Below are 21,093 nucleotides of genomic sequence, written 5' to 3' on the forward strand. Positions count from 1 at the left end.
TGTAAATTTTTATTGAAGCTGACTGCCTCATCTTTCTCTTGTGGAGCAGCTGGTGGATTCAAACCATTGACCTTTTGGTTAGTAGTCCAATGCTTTCACCACAGCACCACCAGAGCTCCTATTTCATATTAACACTACTTTTCATAATGTTTACTTCACATGACTTTCTGCATCTCACAGCTTTTGTTTAAGTCCAGTTCCTTTTTGCTCAAGTTCATTCTTTCAGGTCTTTTTTTGGAAAGGTCAGTGAGTAGACAATTACTTCAATCTTTTGTCTATCTGAAAATGCTTTTATTTTAATCTTTTAATTTAAATCCAAATGATAGATTTCACTGGATGTATAATGCTGGGTTGACAGTTGTTTTTCTTCTGTAATTATAGTTGATGAGAAGTCTGATGTCAAACAAAAAGTAAGTAATTAAGTTTTTTTCTTTTTGGATAGCATTTAATTTGTCTTTGATATTCCATTTTTTCAATATACAATATCTTAGATATAGATTTTTTAAAATTAATCTTACTCAGGACTGTATTGTTTTGATATGTTTTTAAACTTGGAAGAAAAATAACCCATTTCTCTATGTATATCACTCTCCCTCAAAACTTGCCTTCTCTCTATTAGATGCATGTGAAATCTTATTCTATCTTATAGATCTAATTTTATCTTTCTTATTTTTTTATCTTCTTATACCTGGGAACTGAATTCTGGGTGATTTCCTCAGAACTAACTTTTAATTTCTAATTATTTTCTTCTTAATCTACTCACTATGTTTTAATGTCAATAGCTACATTAATTTGTAGAATTTCCATTTAATTCTTTCTTAAAATATTCCTGTTCTTTTTACTTATTCCATTGTTCTTGTTTTATGTATTCTCCTTTCATTCATCTCTTTTTACCATTTTAAATATACTTATTTCAAAATCACTTTCAGATTGTCCAATCCACTGATCCATACAGTATGAATTAGCTTCATTTTCTAGTTCTTTTTTGTGCTTTGTTTCTGTGAGAAGTGCATCATTTTTACTAGGAAATCATCTCAGTGCTGTTGCTAGTTTCTGTCAAGTTGGCTCCACGTGTGGCGTCCTTGTGGATAACAGAAGGAAGCATAGTCAGGTCCTGTGCATCTCCATGGTTCCCGGAAGGCTTGAGTCCATTATTGCTGCTATTGTGTCAATCCACCTAACTGAGAGCTTCCTCGTTTCCATTGACCCTCTACTTTACCAAACGTAGTGTCCTTTTCCAGCAATTGACCTTTCCTCATGATGTGTCCAAAGTAAGTAGGTCAACGTCTTACCGCTCTTGAGTCTAAAAACCTTATGGACAGTCTCAGTAGGAGTTGTTTATTGTTATATTCTATGTTCCGTCTTATAAAAGTATCCTTATAAGTTTCGTAAGTTTGGGGCAAATATTTTATGTTAATTTTGATCTTAGAATTGTGAGATCGTGAAGGTTATGTGAACTTGAACTCCAAAACTATATTTGGCTTAAGCCAAGGATTCTGATTTCTAACAAGGTTCACATTATAGCTCTGGGGATGGAAGATTGGTGGTAGAATTTCTATTCCATAGACAGGGCATTTCTTGAGGCTCCTGTCTTTATTCAAGGTTCTAGTTCCAGCTGGTGAACAGAGCCTGTATCCACATAAAACTCTTCCCCTCCCTTGTGAGAAGTTTGAGTTCACTCTCCGTTATAGCTCCAGTGCCAAGTTCCTCTTCAAGGCTGGCATTGAGATTTCCCTGTCTATGCTTTAAGATTGGTTGTGTATTATTTATTTTAATTATATTTTATCTAACATTTGTATGCATATGGAGTGGGAGGTGAGATGAATCCTTCCATATACGCTTAGGCCACCATTTCTGGTTATGAATTGAGCCTTAAAGAACTGAGTTAGTCAGGCAAAGATAGGAGGAAAGAGTGTTTCAAGTAGAGAAAATAGCATACGGGAAATGGGAAACAGCACTGTGGGCTCCTTGTCGGTGATTTAGTGCTGATGGAGCCTGAGGCTCTGGCTGCTCATTGGAGACAGAGTCTGTTACTAGAAGGACAAACTGCACAAATGGCATACAGAGTAACAGATGGACCTGGTGTTAGAGCCAGGGATGCTGTGTCAGACAGGAAACAAGATATGGAGGTGGGTACAAGTAAGTCAGTGCCAAAAAAAATTGAAGTCACAACATGAAGTAAGTAAGTGGGTTAGTGAGGATTAAACATCAGAATGTGCTGGGCTTAAATCCATACATCTATGGACACTGATTTTTGACAAGGGGTCAAAGTCTATTCAGTGGGGAAAAATCATCTCTTTAACAAGTGATTCTGACAAAATTGAATATCCTGTTGTACAAAAATGAAAGAAGACCCATACCTCACATCATATACAAAAAACTAACTCAAACTGGATCAAAGACCTAAATGTTAAATCTAAAACTAGAAAGTTCTTGGAAGAAAACAGAGGGAAACCCTATGGGACCTAATTTTTTTTAATGAAGTAATCAAACACAACTCTAAATGCAGGACAGTAAAAGACAAATTAGGTAACTAGGACCTCATGAATGTTAAATGCTTATACTCATCAAAAGACTTCATCAAAAGACTAAAAGACAACCTACAGACTGGGAAAAATATTTAGGAATGACAGATCTGATAAGGATTCATCTTTAAAATATATAGAAAACATCAAGACTTCAACAACAAAAATATAAACAAACCAATTAAAAATAGGCAAAGGACATGAACAGGCACTTCACCAAAGAAGACATTCATGTGGCCAACAAACATGAAAAGATGTTTGGATCATTAGGTATTAGAGAGATACAAATCAAAAGTACAAGGAGATACCATCTCACTCCTGTTAAAATGGCACTCATTTTAAAAAATGCTAACATTAATATGAGGAGATTAGAACTTTTATCCATTGCTGATGGGATTGTACATTGGCACAACCACTTTGCAAACCAGTATGGTGCTTCCTCAGAAAACTAGAAATAAAACTGCTTTATGATCCAGCAGTCTCACTCCTAAGTATATAATTTAGAGATCTAATAGAAGAGACACAGACATATGCACACATATGGTCGTTGCAATACTACTTACAAAAGCAAAAAGATGGAAACAACCTAAGTGCCCATCAATTGATGAAAGGATAGACAAAATGTGGAACGTACATAGCATGGAAATGAAACTACCCTCTGAAGTCACCTTTTGCCTAAATAAAAGATTGCCTCAACGTGGGTGGGGCAGGTTGAATTGGACACTTCTGACTGAAGTAGTACCTGGGGCCGAACAACCTGCATGGCCCACATATACATGTGAAATCTATATGTACAAGTTCCTCTGTTCTAGACAAGACTTGGGATTTGGAAAAAAAAAATCTTTCTAGCAGGCATGGTGCTTCTCTGCTGTCTTTACAGGTCACCTTTCATGGCAACTGTGCGTAGTATGAAAAGTTGGCTCCAGAATGTGTGAGAAGAGTGGTGACCATGTGGGAAAAGTTTGAATCTGGAATATCTAGAATAGCTGGAGAGGAAAAGACAGGCCAGTGTTGGGGCAGCTCACTGATCCACAAAGAAGGAGACCTCAGGACTTGTGGTGCACCAGGGAAGAGGAAGTGGAAGACAGAGCACCCTTAGGGGCAGAGTTCAAGGCAATGAGTTTCCAACTGGCTCCTCAAAGGGCCAAGGTTCTGCAGAGGGATCTCCAGAGTCAATCTTGAGAGCAAAGCAAAGAAGAGCAGGCGGAGCTAAAACACCCCCTACCCTTAATCCTATTCCCAAGAATGCTGCTTCTGCTTTTAACTGAGGGGGCTATTCTCTATAGTTTTCCCCCATTTTTTTTTAAACTGGGATAAAATTCACCATTTTAACAATTTTAAAGTGTTCAATTCAGTTATCTTTGATATATTCATAATATAATACAATTACCAATATCTAATTCCAGTATATTTTTATTATCCCTTTAAAAAAATTTCCCTGTATCCGTTAAGCAGTCATTGCCCGTCCTCCCTTGCCCCAGTCCCGACAACCACTAATCTACTTTCTGTCGCTAATGATTTACTTATTCCGAACATTTTGTATCAACAGAATTATACCCTAGGTGGCTTTTTCTGTTTGGCTTCTTTCACTGAGCATACTTTTCACAAGATTCAGCCATGTTTCTGTACTTCATTTCTCTTTATGGTTGAGTAATATTCCATTGTATTTTATTTATCCATTCATCTGGTGATGGATATTGGGATTCTTTTCAGTCTTTGGCTATCGTGAATAATGCTGTTATGAACATTCATGCACAAGTTTTCTTTGAACAGATTTTTTTTTTCCAATTCTCCTGGGCCTATAGAATTTTAATTTAAAATGTTTCCACAGCCCCCCTCCATAAAGTTTCTTTGTACCACTGATACCAGGAAATGGTGTAATGAATGGTGATAAAGTGGAATATGAATACTTCTGTGAGTTTTTAGCAATGTGCCAGTAGGTACACAAGCCTAAAGGATAAATATGGCACACAGTTTGGATGCAAGTGTATTCATAGATAGGGGTGGGGTGGGAGGAAAGTAATGTTTTTATATTAAATACAGACAAGTATCCAATATTTCATTGATTCTTAGATTCATGTTTTAACACTTTCTAAATTAGAATGCAGTTTACAATCAATGCTGTGTCATAGTTTAATTTGCACTGTTTTTTTTTTTTTTTTTCCTGTCCTAGTGAAAAATAAAATAATGGTGTGTCTTACAATAAATGCATCTTAGATTTTATGGATTATGGTATTATGGAGTACAAGCTACACTTCACATAATATTTTTAGATAAAAATGGGAGATTTTAGAGATGGTGAGGCCTGCCTATAGTTTCTGCAGGATTTTCAAAACACCTTGCTCCCCTGGGACTGTGGTGCATAGTGGTGCAGGCTGTGCCCAGAACACCAGGATGCCACACACATGGAGATGACTTGGGCTTGCCCCACCACAGGGTGCTTATCTTCTCTCTCTCTCTCTGACTTTGATTTGTGTTGCCACCATCACAACAAACCCCAGGATACACACCTCCCTCTCTCTCTACTCCAATGTTAGATAACCCTGTCTTCCTTAACTCTCATCCATGTAGTTGAGACAGATTGATACTTTCAAGAAGAATTTGCCAAAAAGACAAGGGAGAAAAAAAAAAAAAAATACATAAATTGTCAAGTCTTCAGTAGTGCATTTCTCATGCTACCACCCTGTGAAAAAGAGGTCAATTTTGACACAAGTTAAAAACACAAGGTAAAGTCATGGCTCATATTCCAAAACAGTCCAGAATCAACTGTAGCTGCTGTGTACCTTGCCTTCATCCCTTGTCTTCATCCATAAAGTTAGAGTCTTGGTTGGATGACTTCGTGGATTTCACCATTAGATATCGTACGGTTTGGCACGTTCTAAAAAGTTCTGGCTTGGGGATCATTTGAATAACTATGAAAGCAAAATCTCTTGCCAAAATAATAAAGAGAGAAAAACAAAACACAAGTTCAGTTATTTAGCTCAAGAAAATTAATGCTGTTTTTACAAATAACAGTATCCATGGAGAAGAAGTTGGTTGGGAGGTGAGTGGTATAAGTTAGCAGAGCATGGCTGAAGGACAATCATTTGCGCAATGGCCATTCAAGTTACTCTTTTCCCCCCACAACGTTATTTCAGAAGAAATGATTCTACAACTAGAATTGTAGAATTTACAAGCAAATTTTCATAAATCTAAGAAGAAACAAAAATATGTATATATTAACTTTGAATCTGAACCACAGCATTCAATCTTCTAATTACTAGGTGAGTACTTCTGATACAGGAAAGGAGGGACCTCAGAATGCAGTGTTAGTGCTTAACACCACCCAACAAATGCTTCTTTCTTTTTGCACTTATCTTGCAATGAGGGTTGGAAGGGCTTTTCTTTGGGAGCTGTGTAGCTCTGACTTATAATAGTCACTGGTTCTCAATGCCTTTTAACTTGTGGTAGAAGTGCCTTTAGCAGGAGGAAAGGGGTATCACATTAATTCTGGATAGCAAAGTAGGAGAAAACAGGCCAAAGACAGGCTGAGGCATGTCTGAAAAAGATCAAAGTTGTGAAGTTGTGAGTGGACTCAAAAACAATGTTTATGAGAAAGGTTGAAGGAAATGAGATTATACAACCTCCAGAAGAGAAGAATTATGACGTTGGTAGTAGGGGTAGAAATATGGGAAGACATATTATGCAAATGCAAGATTGGGCTCCATCTGTTACATCAGAGAGGCAGCACTTGGTACAACATGTGGTGGACTGTCTGTAACTTTGTAACGGTTAAGCTGGTCCAAGCTACAATGGCTTGCTTTGGGAAAATTCAGTTCTTCAAGAAAGGAGGTGTTTAAGTGAAGGCTGCTTGCTATCAGTCATAATAGTTTTCTAATTGGATTTTAATGGTCAGTTAAGTGATAGAACCTCATGACTTTCAATGTTCCTATAAACTTGAAGTAGGAATGACTGACAGGAGGATTCTAGATTCTCAGCCAACCCTCAGCTAAGGAAGAACTAGGTTCTGACAGCGTTCGGGGCTCTCTGATTTAAGTTGAAGCATGACTTAACACAGTAAGTTCTTCAAAAACAACATCAAAAAAACTTAGCCTGCTTCTTTCTGGCAATCTATTAGTCATATAAATTAGGGATCACAGGTCACCCCTTTTCAGCAGGTTTCCATCTCCCTCCTGACTTATGGCCTCTCTGCAGGTTGCTGCCAGCCCACAGGGAAAACTTTCCATTGTTCCCCTCACACCACTTGGGGGGAAATTGCCAGCCACAGCACCAGCCACCTCAGCCCAGCTGAGCTCTTTCATGGTGCTGTAATTCAGGCAAAAATGTTCTCTTTCAAGATGAATGACCCTCTTGCCAGCAATTGTTTGGATGGAGTGTTCATTCAAACACCTCGGGCTCGTTACCAGCTCGGAGCATGGAAATTGTGCAGGTAATTTCTACCCACCGTCCAATCTGTTGCTTGCCCACCCTCATGACAGCTCGCGTTCAGTCCTTCCCAAGATAGATGTGACATTATATACTCTGCTTTACGATTCCTAACACAGCAGGTGCAGTTAGACACATCTAACACCATATTAATAAGAGTCCTAATGAAGAACTAAAATAACCTACCTGTCATAGAAGTTATGTCACCCCCTAGGAAAATTAAACTGGCAAGTCATCCCATGCCTGGTCTATTTTTCCTTTGTCTTTACTTCATTCATTTGCATTCATTTACTTCTGCCTGCCCCCTAAGCCTCTCTTCCTTATGTGTGTTAGTTCTTGCAGAGTGGTTTTAGAAGACCTGGGTTTGGCTGCTAAATTTTCTGTCCATTTGCTTTGTGTTGATTGGATGGCTACTCAGCTAGAAACAGAAAAACTAGGTAAGAGCCCCACCATCCCCTCTACTTCTCCATCTAGCAGGAACCTGTTGTTGGAAGAGTCAACGCCAGGCCCAGTTTAAAATGCTGATTTATGCTGTGAGGATGACACATGCAAGCATTGCCCAGAAGGGCTCTAACCCAATAATACTGCAGATTCAGGAGTGAAGGGCAAGCTCCCTGCCCCAAAAGTGCTCATAGCCTAGTGAAGGAGTTGGCTAAGTTTTTCTGAAAAGGGCCAGGTAGTAAATAATTTAAGCTTCATGAGCAGATAGTCTCTGTTCACATCTGCAGTTATGTATAAAGAGCAATCGTACACAATACATAAACAAATGATCTTGATTGTGTTCCAATAAAACTTTATTTATAAAATCAGTGGCTGGGTCTGCCTCTCAGGATGTAGACTGCTGACCGACCCCTCATCCAATGGGAGAGACAATGAAGGGATTCAATAGATACTACTTTCAACAGTAAGTGATACGACAAGAGGGAAGCTGCCAAAAGTTGTTAGAGAAGCCTTCATGAAGAGATAAGACCTGAGCCATGACTTGAGGAATCAGAAGCTCCTTGAATTTCTTTTATCTCCTTGACCACTATCTTCTCCTGTGGACTATTTATTTTTAATGAAGCTCTATTAGACTTTGAGGTCGTTGTAGACAATAACAGTATCACAGCCATCTCTGCATCTCTAAGTCAAACTCAGTGTCTGTATATAATTGGGGTTTGATGAATGTTTATTGGATTAAAGGTACTCAACTTTCACCTTTGTTTTGACCACTGCTGATTCTTTTCTTTCTTTTCCTGAAAACTGATATTGCAGCCTTGTGGAGCCTTCGTGACCATGCAAGAGAGCCATGGCTTCCTGGCTACACACTCTATTGTAGACTGCCTTTAGAATCATGCTTTGCCATTTACTAGCTGTGGGAACTTGGACAAATCATTCATACCTCAGCTTCTTCTTCTGGCAATAGAGATTTACATTCTCTTATGACATGATGATATTTATCTCATAAGATTAATGTGAGGATTAAATGAGTTAATATGAATAAGGTATTTAGAACTGTTCCTGACACAGAACAATTGTTCATTAAATGCTAGGTGTGGCAAAGCTAGGTCTGTTGTTGTTGTTATGTGCCATCGAGTCAGACCCGACTCATAGCGACCCCTCCTTGGGTTTCCGAGGCAGTATCACTATGAAAGTAGATTGCCCAACCTTCCTTCCGAGGAGTGGGCTGGTGGGTTTGAACCGCCAGCCTTCTGGATAGCAGTCAAGTGCCTTAGGCACTATACTACCAGAGCTCCTAAAGCTAGGTCTAGTGGCTGCATAGTAGTCTTGCACCTCCATGATGGGAGGGGAAAGGGGGTCACTTGGAGCTGCTGACATTCATTTGGAAATTCTAACCAACTTCCTGCCAGAGCCTTATTTGTTCCTTGTTTTAATCTCTCTGCTCTCAGCTGCTACACAAGGAGAGGAGTTGATTGGCAACTTAACTATTTAAAATCAGTATAAGAAGCATTGGAGCTTGAATTTAAGCAAGGCACTGGCTGGGGCTGGGACCTAAAACTGTTCTTGAAGGAAACAAGTGAAGGAGATGAAGAAAGTGGGTCAGAAATGAAACGGTGCAAAACTGTGTGAGTGGAGGTGAGATTACAACAATAGAGCAGCATGACTTTTTCATCAAAGAGAGATCTTTTCCTTTTATAAAAAAATCAAATAAAATAGAACTTGAAGCCTTAATCTCAAAATTGCTCCAGCCTTGTGCTGATTGTTCTGCTGACTTAAATACACTTATCTCTGCCCTCTCCTTCCTGCCTCCATGCCCCCCACCCACACATGCACTCACTTTTCCCTCTCTAATCTCTGCAGGGATTTCCTTGCCAGGTATAGACAGTTTATATCTTAGCTTTGTTCCTGATTCTACATAAGACCAAATCCCACTGAAACTGAGCCTCAGAGAACAGAAGAGGAGCAAAAGCCTCAGGGTGGTCAAACCTACAAACATGGCTGCCCAATGAAACTTATTTGATGACATTAATCCATCAGTCTCTCATATGATTGGACCCTATTTAGGAAGGTCAGTGTGCTCTGAATCCATAATAAGTTCAAAGAGTTCTGAAATTGACAAGGGAGCCCCAGTGTCTTCTTATCCATTTGTGACATATAGGAACCTCCATCTCATGCTCATTCCCTTTTATTCTCCTTGACCTACTCAATCTGTATATTAGAAGTAAAACGTTCATTGATTTGACAGTATTTGATGTGTACCTCCCTAATTATAACTGACCTAACTTGGTGCAAAGTACTCTTTGTCTCATTTCTCCCCAGTCTTGTCTCCTGCTGGGTTAATCTCACTCTCCAAGGAGAGAGATCATCAGAGATGCTCCATGCTTTTCACTCCTACATAGAGTATCACAAATTCCTCATACAGTGCTGGTGATATTTCCATGCTTGGAGAGCCAAGAAGAAGCAGACACCTGTGATTTTGGAAAATTCAAAGATTGGAGGGCTTAGAACCCAGATCAAACAATGTTGTTGTTGTTGTTCTGTGCCATCAAATCGTCTCCAACTCATCATGACGTTATGTACAACAGAACGAAACAATGCCCAGTCCTGTGCAACCCTCACTATCCCTACTATACTTGAGCCCATCACTACAGCCACCAAGCCTATTCATCTCATTGAGAGCCTTCCCCTCTTTCATTGACCCTCCACTTTACCAAGCATTACATCCTTCTCCAGAGAATGGTTCCTTCTGACACATGACCAAATTAGGTAAGATGAAGCCCGGCCATTCTCCCTTATAAGGAGCATTCTGGTTGCACTTCTTGCAGGACAGATCTGTTAGTCCTTTTAGCAGTCCACAGTACTTTCAGCTTTCTTCACCAACACCACAACTCAAAAACATCAACTCTTCTTTGATCTTCATGATTCATTGTGCAGCTCTCACATACATATGAGGTGATAGAAAATACGAGGGCTTGGGTTAGGTGCACCTTACTCTTCAAAGAGATATCTTTGCTCTTCAGTGCTTGAAGGAGGTATTTTGCAGCAGATTTGCTCAATGCAATATGTCTTTGATATCTTCACTGCTGCTTCCATTGGTGCTGGTTGTAGAACTAAGTAATACGAAGTCTTTGACAACTTCAGTCTTTTCTCCATCTATCATGATGCTGCTTGTTGGTCCAGTTGTGAGTATTTTTGTTTTCTTTATGTTGAGGTGTAATCCTTACTGTCAATTGCAATCTTTAATTTTCATCAGTAGTGCTCTAAGCCATCCTCACTTTCAGGAAGCAAAGTTGTGTCATCTTCATATCGCAGGTTGTTAATGAGTCTTCCTCCAATCCTGATGCCATGTTCTTCTTCATATAGTCCAGCTTCTCAGATTATTTGCTCAACATATAAGTTGAATGAATATGGTGAAACAATACAACCCTGATTGCACACTTTTCCTGATTTTAAACCATGCAGTATCCCCTTGTTGTGTTTGAATGACAGCCTCCTGGTCTATGTATAGGTTCCTCATGAGTACAATTAAATGTTCTGGAATTCCCATTTTCTCAAAGTTATCTATAATTTCTTATGATCCACACAATCAAATGCCTTTGCATAGTCAATAAGACACAAGTAAACATCTTTCTGTTATTCTTTGCTTTCAGCCAAGATCCATCTGAAATCAGCTATGATATCCCTCACTCCATGTCCCCTTCTGAATCCAGCTTGCATTACTCAAAGTTATCTGTCAGTATACTGCTGTAACCAATTTTGAATTATCTACAGTAGGATTTTACTTGTGTGTAGTATCAATGATATTGTTCAATAATTTCTACATCCTGTGGGATCATGTTTCTTTGGAATGAGTACAAATATGGATCTCTTCCAGTCAGTTGACCAGGTAGCTGTCTTCCAAATCTCTTGGCATAGCCAAGTGAGTGCCTCCAGCGGGGCATCCATTTATTGAAACATCTCAATGGGTATTCTGTCAATTCCTGGAGCCCTGTTTTTTTGCCAATTCCTTCTGTGCAGCTTTGACTTCTTCCTTTCATACCACTGGTTATTGATCATATGCCACCTCCTGAAATGGATGATCATCTACCAAATTCTTTTTGGTATGGTGACTCTGTATGTTCTATCCATCTTTTGATGTTTCCTGCATCATTCAACATATTGCCCATGGACTCTTTCACTATTGTAATTCGAGGCTTAAATGTTTTCCTCAGTTCTTTCAGCTCAAGAAATGCTGAGTATGTTCTTCCCTTTTGGTTTTCTAACTCCAATTCTTGGCACATTTCATTATAATAATTGATTTTGTCTTCTCGAGCTGCTCTTTGAAATCTTCTGTTCAGCTTTTTTATCCTGTTGGTTGTCCCATCTGCTTTAGCTACTCTCCATTCTAGGGCAAGTTTCAAAATTTCCTCTGACATCCACTTTGGTCTTTTCTTCCTTTCTTGTCTTTTTAATGACCTTTTGCTTTCTTCATGGATGGTGTTCATGATGTCATCCCACAATTCTTCTGGTTTTCAGTCATTGGTGTTCAATGCATCAAATCTATTCTTTAGATGGTCTCTAAATTCAGGAGGAATATAATCAAGGTCATAATTTTGCTTTATGGACTTGTTTTAATTTTCTTCAGCTGCAATTTGAACTTGCATATGAGCAGTTGGTGGTCTGTTCCACAGTCAGTTCTTGGTCATTTTTGCTAAACATATTGAGCTTCTCCATCACCTCTTGTCACAGATGTAGTCATTCTGATTCCCTTGTATTCCATCTGGCAAAGTCCACATGTATAGCCACCATTTGTGTTGTTGAAAACAGGTATTTGCAATGAATAATTAGTAGGTCTTGCAAAATTCTACCATGCAATCTCCAGTGTCATTTCTATCACCAAGAGCATATTTTCCAACTACCAGTGATTTTTCTTTGTTTCCAACTTCTGCATTCCAATCACCAGTGATAATTAACACTTCTTCATTGCATGTTCATTCGATTGCAGACTGCAGAAGTTGGGAAAAATCTTCAGTTTCTTCATCTTTTGCTTTGGTGGTTGGTGCATAAATTCAAATGATAATATTAACTGGTCTTCCTTGTAAGGGTATGGATATTATCCTGTCACTGACAGCATTGTACTTCAGGATAGATCTTGAAACATTCTTTGCGGTGATGAATGTCATGCCATTCCTCTTCCCGGCATAGTAGATCATATGTTGTCTGATTCAAAATATCCAAACCAGCCAATTTCAGCTCACTAATGCCAAGGTTATCACTCTGTATGTGTTGTATTTCATTTTTGACAACTTCCAGTTTTCCTAGATTTATCTTTCATACATTCCATGTTCCAGTTATTAATGGATATTTGCAGCTGTTTCTTCTTGAGTTGTGCCACATCAGCAAAAGGAGGTGTTGAAAGCTTTACTGTGTCTACATCATCTAGGTCAGCTCTAATCTGAGGAGGCAGCTCTTTCCTAGACATATTTTGAGTGCCTTCTGACCTGAAGGGCTTATCTTCTGGCACTATATCAGACAATGTTTCAGGGCTATTTTTCAGTAACATGGCAGTGTTTCAGCACTATTAAGGTTTTCACTGGCCAATTCTTTGAGAAGTGGATGGCCTCTTCCTTCTTACCAGTCTGTCTTAGGCTGAAAGCTCTGCTGAAACCTATCCACCATGGCTAACCCTGCTGGCACTTGAAACACTGGTGGCACAGCCTCCAGCCTCACAGCACCACACAAGCCACCACAGAATGACAAACTGACTGATGAGTTCATCTCCCTTAAGTGTTACAAACTGCTCCACTCCTGCTTCCCAGCCTACCCTACCAGGTCCAGCCCTCCAAAAGTCGTCCGCCTCCTGGCCATCCCTACTAGTTCCTGTTCTCCAAAAAGCTATCTCCTGCCACCTCCCAGCACTTTCTTCCAAAGTGCTTCTGGGTTGATTCGAGTTGCCAACTCTTTGGTTAGTAGGTGCACTCTTAACTATTTCTACCATGTAGGGACTCTATAAAAGGAGAAAGGTCCCTTTATAATGGAGACATTTGCTGGATACCATCTTGACAAAGTGGTCACACATAGAAACATCAATAGTGGAACAAAAAGACCTGATGTGCCTTCCCATATGATGCAATGCCAATTGCACAATATTGTGCCAAAAATGTTTAATTTGAAATTAATCATGAGGAAACAAAGAAATTCAAAATTTTGGGATATCCTACAGGACAAGTCCCAAAAAGATGTCAATAACATATAAATAAATAAGGGAGGGAACTGTTGTATATCAAAGGAATCTAAAGACTCATAACAACCAAATATAATTGGAGAAGTTTCCTTGGATCTTAGATTTAAGGAAAACAGTTATGAAAAGCATTTGATGGACACTTGGGAGAATTTGAATATGAACTACATGTTAGGCAAGCACCACAGCCATGTTAAATTTCATAGTGATGTTCTCTAGGGATATATGTTAAAGTATATAGGAGTGAAATGCTGTGATGTCTGCAAGTGACTTTTAAATAATTTGGGAAAAAAGCCCATGTGTGTACATGCAGATAAAGGAAAAGTGGCAAATGTTAGCAATCATGAATCTAGATCAAGAATATGAATGCATTCTTTAAGATTCTCTGAGGATTGGAAATTTTTCAAATAAAAATTGGGGAGATATTGAAGAATCCCTACATTTTTCAAAATGAAAATATTTCTTGGTAATATAGAATCTGAAAAACACCGCATAACGTGAATGAACTTGGAGGACATGATGCTGAGTGAAGTCAGTCAGTCACAGGATAAATATTGTATTAATCCATTGTTGTAAAAAGTCAAGGAAAGGTTTATACATGGAAGGAAATTTTCCTGGGGGGAGCGAGAGGGGAAGAAAAATTCCTAGATAGCTTGGGGGGAAGAAAATTATATATATATATGTATATACATATATATAGGCGCTCTGGTAGCATAGTGCCTAAGGCACTTGACTGCTAACCAAACGGCTGGCAGTTCAAACCCACCAGCCACTCCTCGGAAGAAGGTTGGGCAACCAACTTCCGTGGTGAAACTGCCTCGGAAACCCAAGGTGGGGTCGCTATGAGTCGAGTCCGACTCGACGACACATAAAAACAACAACATACACACACACACACATATACACATATTGCTGTTGTTGTTATTTGCCGTCGAGTCGGCCCCGACTCATAGCGACCCCTCCTTGGGTTTCCGAGGCAGTATCACCACGGAAGTAGGATTGCCCAACCTTCCTTCCAAGGAGTGGCTGGTGGGTTTGAACTGCCAGCCTTCTGGTTAGCAGTCAAGTGCCTTAGCCACTATGCTACCAGAGCTCCCTCATACACACACACACACACACACACACACACACACATATATATATATTTGAGCTCTGGTGGTGTAGTGCCTAAGGCATTTGACTGCTAACCAGAAGGATGGTGGTTCAAACCCACCAGCCACTCCTTGGAGGGAAGACTGGGCAATCTACTTCCATAGAGATACCACCTTTGAAATCCAAGGAGGGGTTGCTGAAACAGAACTGACTCCATGGTGTGTGTGTATATGTGTGTGTGTGTATGAATATATGCATATGTATATGTATATATGTGTGTGTGTGTGAGTATGTGTGTATATATATACCAAAGATTATTAGTGGTTACCAGGGGTAGGAGGGAGGGGAAAAAGGGAAGCTTTTGTTTGTGGAGCATTGAGTTTATGCTAATAGTGGTAGAATATTTTGGAAAAAGATAGCAATAATGGTGGCACAACATGAAAAATGTCATCAATGTCCCTAAGCTGTAAATATGGAAGTTGTTATGTTGGTGAATGTCTTGTGTATGTTTTCATCACAATAAAAGTGAAAACTACATATATATATTTCTTAGAGGGTATCCCTAGTGATGAGACAAAAGTTCTTAGAGTATCACTACCTTTTCCACTCCCCTAGCCATTACAAAAGATTTTAATTTGCTCACAAAGTTAATCTCCTCAATCCATACATGTGTTCTCTTATAATGAGGAGAGTTAATTTGAATTGTTGTAATGGTGAACAAGGATAAGAGGGAGAAGACAGAAAAAATAGGCTAAGATTGTTGTTGTTGTTGTTAGATGCCATTGAGTTGGTTCCAACTCACAATGGCCCTGTGTACAACAGAATGAAACACTGCCCGGACCTGCACCATCTTCACAAGGCTAAAATTAGCAAAGGATTTGGATGGGGACAATGGAAGGAAACAGTGTGGCTTGAAATTATGAAACAGTGTGAAAATCTGCCCCAAGGTAGTCCACTGGCACCACCTGCTTTTTACCTTACTCTCTTCCACCACCATGTTACCCTCTAGTGATTTTTTTATCCTGCCCCCAGCTGTTCTAGCCTACTAGGTGCTGCCTGCCCAATGCTAAGGACCTAAGTCAGAAACTATCCGTCCAAACAACTTCTGATTCAGCATCTGCTGTCTCATGTCAGGTCTGACTCTTTATAGCACTATCTCTGATCCTGTCTTCCAGAAACTCCAGTGTATACCCTCTTAGGTCACAGTGAGCAGAGCTGTTGCCCCTGGACCCCATTGCCTGCCTGCTAGGAAGAGACCCAAAGACCTGTGGAGATGTCTGCTCCATTGCTGCCAAGCTGAGTGATTGCTACAGGGATCTTTGCTCTGTTCATTTGCCTTTTAAAAACCCTCTCTCAATGTTCTGTTCACAAAACAAGCAAAGTCTCTTGACTCTTCTGTTTCTGTTGTTGTCGCTATTGTCTTGCCCTTTAATTAAATCTGACAGCCAGGCTGGCATGTTTGAACTGGAGGTAAACCAAGGCCAAACGAAATCAGTGCAGGGTGTTCCACCTCTTGGGAGCTAGAATCTCAGCACAAGCCCAAAGCAGAGCAAAGAGAAAATCAATAGTCCTCAGTTGAACTCATTTTCAAATGTGAATGGTGCTTGTGATTACCAAGGAATGTGCTGAAGAGTTTTATGTTTGTTTTTGTTTTTTCTCTTGAGCTGTTTTTGTTGTTGTGTTCATGATTGTTGTTGCATTCTTTGTCTACCAGTCCAGCTCACAATTTCAAATGTCAGCTTTAAATCCAGATCATGATTCATTCAGAATAACGACAGCTGCCACATATGGAAGAGCTCTGGTAGCATAGTGCCTAAGGCATTTGACAGCTAACCAGAAGGCTGGCGGTTCAAACCCACCAGCCACTCCTCGGAAGGAAGGTTGGGCAATCTACTTCCATAGTGATATTGCCTTGGAAACCCAAGGAGCGGGTTGCTATGAGTTGGGTTCAACTCAACCGCAGTGAGTTTTTGGTTTTTTTTTTTTTTTTCCTGGCCACATATGGGAGTTCTATGAATTTTCTCAGTGAGTAATTTTGAGATCCTAGTAAGTACATGTACTAAGTTAAACTATTAAGGGGAAAAGGGACATTTGTCCAATCAATTTGCACAAGTGTAGAGAGCTGAGATGGAATGACCTCGTGTACACAGGGTCAGAGAAAGCATTGGTCAGGAAGGGATATTGAGCTGGGACATTAAGAATGACTAGGAGTTAACAGAAACATTACTGGTTCAGTGGTTGAATTCTCACTTTCCATGTAAGAGACTTGGCCAATACACTTCATACACAGCCACCTCCTCTCTGACAATGGAGACTTGTTTGTTGCTGAGCAGGTTCCAACAGAGCTTCCAGACAAATATGTACTAGAAAGGAAGGCTGAGTGATCTACTTCTGAAAATCAACCAATGAACACCCACCCTATGGCTCACAATGGTTGGATCCACAGCGATGGGAATGGCCAGGGTGGGCAGCATTTTATTTTATTGTGTTTGGGATCATCATGAGTCAAGGGTCAACTCAACAACAGCTAATGACAACCCAGGAGTTAATGAGGCACATATAATGTGTATATATGATATGTATGTGTAGGGAGTATGTTTAGGAGTATGCTTGGGAAGTGACAAGAATATTCAAGTCCAAGGGAACAGCATGGACACAGATCTTGAGGAGGGAACGTGGAGGGTAATTGCTTCCCTTGTGAATTTATTTTGGTAGGGGAAAGAGGCATGGAAACCAGGAAACAGAAGCAGTGTATGCTAAGTGGTGATTGTACTCTAGTATCTAGAGCACCAGGAAGGCACAATTTTCCCAAAATCATCTCCATTACCCACTTTAAATCTCACCAAACTAAAAAAAAACAAACTCACTGCCATCAAATCAGATCCGACTCATAGCCACCCCTCCTTGGGTTTCTGAGGCAGTATCTCTATGGAAATAGATTGCCCAGTCTTCCTTTGGAGGAGTGGCTAGTGGGTTTGAACCAACAGCCTTCTGGTTAGCAGTCAAATACCTTAGGAACTACACTACCAGAGCTACTTAAATTTCACAACGAGCCAATAAATTCTTTGCATTCTTCTTGCTTTTTATTTTAAAGTATGAAGTCATTCATTCATTGATTTTTTTTTTTTTTTTTTTCCAGTCAATAAAGACAACGATGTGCCCATCACTCTTCTAGGAACTGAGGCTATGGTGGTGAACATGATAGAAACATTCTCTCCCTTTGTGGAGTTTGTGATCATTGCTATTCTGTAAATCACAGCTGTCTGGTACTGCTTCTAGGATAGGGTGATCATTTCTCTCTAGGGTAAATGGCTTTACCCTTTACTTCCATTAGTTACTTTGGTTGAGAATGCAAACTGAATATTTCATCTGAATGGGCTGGCATGGGATGAACAGAGAGCTTAATCACTGTGCATTATAAAGGTAGAAGGACTTAGAATTTCCTCTGTAAATCTGAGAAAAGAAATAAAGAGGCCAAGAAACAGGTGAGGAGACAGGGACATGCTTGTATGTGTACACGTGTGCTCGTAAGTGTGCATTGTTGGGCACAGGATCTCTCTTCGAAGGGAAGGGAGCCAGAGTCGCTTGGAACTAAAGAGGAGATAAGCAGTAAGAAATTTTGGGTTACAGGAATAGTCCAAAGCCTTTGATGATCTGAAATGTCTTATATTTACATAGAATTTGTATTGTGGTTTGAGGGAGACCAATAAATACCACTGTTGTCATCAGCTAATATTTGGGAAGAAAGCATTAGATGGGGAGCAAACCTGTATGTGTATTTGTGGCCATAATCCCATACTCCTTCCCACATCTGCTCAGCTTGTGTGTCTATTTATGTAGCCACGCACAGATTACTGTTATTACTGTTAATGCAGGGTTATTTGTGGAACAATAGTGATCGCCATTGTCTTTTAACTTCTGTGCTCCTCCCAGTGCCTTTTCCTTTGTCTTGATTATTTTTTGCTGACGACCTGCTTTTTACATATGTTTTCCCCTTCACACAAGTTAATATGTGTCTACCCTCTAGTTAGGGGTTTACTTTCCCTTCCCCTCTCACCCTGGTAACCATCAAACAATGTTTCTTTCTGTGTGAAAACCTTTTCCTGACTTTTTATAAAAGTGATCATACAATATTTGCCCTTTTCTGACTGACTAATTTCACTCAACATAATGTCCTCCAGGTACATCCATGTTATGAGGTATTTTTCACAGAATCATCATCATCATTATTTAATATTGCATAGTATTCCATTGTGTGTACATACAATAGTTTGTTTATCCATTCATCCTTTGATAGACATTCAGGTTGTCCCTACATTTTTGCTGTTGTGAATAGTGCTTTGGTGAATGTGGGTGTGCATATATTTTTGTGTATCTTGAGTTTTATTTCTGTAGTGTATATATATACCTAGTATATACCTAGTAGAATTGCTGGATCATATAGTATTTCTATTTCCAACATTTTTTGGAAGTGTTTTCCACAGTGTTTGTACCATTTTGCAATCCACTAGCACTGTATGAGGGTTCCAGTCTCTCCACACCCTCACCACCATTTGTTATTTACTGGTGGGGTATTTTTGTTTTGTTTTTTGTTTATTAACTTTGCTGTTACTGGAGTGAGATGATATCTCATTGTTATTTTAATTTGCATCTCTCCAATGACTAATGATCACAAGCATTTCTTCATGTGTTTGTTGACTTCTTGAATGTCTTCTTTGGTGAAATATCTGTTTATGTCTTCTGCCTGTTTTTAATTGGATTATTTGTCTTTTTGTTGTTGAGACATTGAAGTTTTCTATAAATTTTAGAGATAAGTCCTTTGTCAGATATGTGTTGCCAAATTTTTTTCCAGCCTGTGGGTTCTCTTTTACTGTTCTGGTGAAGTTTTTGATGTGCTTAAGTGTGTGATTTTTAGGAGATGCCAGTCATCTAATTTGTCTTATGCTGTTTGCACATTTTTAGTTAAGTTTGGTAATGTATATGTGCTATTTATTTTGGCCTCTAAATTTGTCCCTATTTTGTTTTTGATGGCCTTTGTAGTTTTAGGTTTTACATTTAGATCTTTGATCTATCTTGAGTTAATTTTTGTATGTGGTGTGAGATATGAGTCCTGTTTCATTTTTCTGCAAATGGATATCCAGTTTTGCTAATAGCATTTGTTAAAGAAATATTTAGTGGATTTCAACCCTTATTTGAAGGGTTGTACATAGGTGGATGGGTTTCCTTCTGGCTTCTCAAATCTGTTCCATAGGTCTCTGTGTCTGTCATTGTACCAGTACCAGGCTTCTTTGACTATGGCTATGTAGTAACTTTTGAGATTAAGAAATGTGATGTCTCCTACTGTGTTCGTCCTCTTTTATCATGCTTTGCTTATCCAGGGTCTCTTTCCCTTCCATATAAAGTTGTTGATTAGTTTTTACATCTCTTTAAAGAATGATGATGACCTACTATACAATCACAGTAGTCAAAACTGCCTGGTATTGTTATTATGACAGACACATAGATCAATGGAATAGAATTGAGAACCCAGAAATAGATCCATCAACCTATGGTCAGCTGATCTTTGACAAAGGGCTGAAATCCATTAAATGGGGAAGAGAATATTTGTTTAATAATTGGTGCTACCAAAACTGGAGATCCATTTGCAAAAAAAAGGAACAAGATCTGTACCTCATACCATACACAAAAACTAACTCCAGATGGACCAGAGACTTCAATGTAAAACCTAAAACTATAAAGTTCCTCAAGGAAAAACTAGGGGCAAATTTAGGGATCCCAATTTATAGCATAAATAGACAATCAAGCATAACCCAAAATACACAAACAGCAGAAGAGAAACTAGATGAATGGGACATTCTAAAAATTAAATTTTTCTATGCTTCCAAAGACTTCTCCAAAAGAGTCAAGAGAGAACCTACAGATTGGGAAAAGAAAACATTTGGCAATGACATACCTGACAAGGGACTTATCTCTAGAATTTATACAAAACTCCAACACCTCAACAACAATAAGACAAATAATCTAATTTAAAAAAGGGCAGAGGACATGAATAGACACTTCACCAAAGAGGATATTCAGGAAGCCAACAAACATGTGAAGAAATGCTCATGATCATTAGCCATTCGAGAGACACAAATCAAAACAACAATGAGATACCATTTGGCACCAGCACTAGTAGCAAAGTTCAACAAGACAAAAAGTAACAAATGCTGGCGAGGTTGTGGAGAGATTGGGACTCTCATATACTGCTGATGGGATTGTAAAATGTTACAACCATTGTGGAAAGCAGTATGGTGATTCCTTCAAAAGTTGGAATTAGAAATACCATTTGACCCAGCCATTCCATGACTAGGTATATATCCTAAAGAAGTGAGAGCTAGGACAAGAACA

The sequence above is a fragment of the Orycteropus afer genome, unplaced genomic scaffold (genome assembly GCF_000298275.1).
Source record: "Orycteropus afer afer isolate SDZICR_OR568_19922 unplaced genomic scaffold, OryAfe1.0 scaffold00037, whole genome shotgun sequence".
NCBI lineage: Eukaryota > Metazoa > Chordata > Mammalia > Tubulidentata > Orycteropodidae > Orycteropus > Orycteropus afer.